Genomic DNA, 561 nt, shown 5'->3' with positions numbered 1-561 from the left:
CCTATCCACTAATTGGTATACCAAACCCACTTATTCTGGTAGACTCCTCAACTATTTTTCTCAACATCCTTATCACCAAATTATTAATGTTGCTAAGAACCTTATCCACCGATCCTTTTCTCTTTCTGACCCTCAATACCACCAGACCAACATACAACGTATTAAACAGATCCTATTTAACAACAATTTCCCTCCGAAAATTACTAACAAATTACTTGATTCTTACATTAACCGTGTTACTCCAATCCCTCCTGTCCTCAACCCTTCTCAACCCACTCCACCACTTTTTCAGTACAGGTCGCTTCCATATATCCCCATTATTTCCGATAAAATTAAAAAATCTTTAAGAGCCACTATTGCCACCCTACGTCTTGGCTTGAAGTCCCACAATAAAATTTCCTATCTTTTTTCCAAATTGAAAGACCCTATTCCTTTCTTACACCGTTCCAATGTGGTTTACCGGATACCCTGTTCAACCCCATGCTGAAATTCCTTCTATATCGGCGAAACTAATAACCAACTTAAGAACCGCATTTCCCAGCACAAAACTTCCATCAACTC

Source organism: Halyomorpha halys, unplaced genomic scaffold (genome assembly GCF_000696795.3).
Source record: "Halyomorpha halys isolate HHAL.00 unplaced genomic scaffold, Hhal_1.1 Scaffold985.1, whole genome shotgun sequence".
Taxonomy (NCBI): Eukaryota; Metazoa; Arthropoda; class Insecta; order Hemiptera; family Pentatomidae; genus Halyomorpha; species Halyomorpha halys.
Note: the sequence above shows the minus strand (reverse complement) of the source record.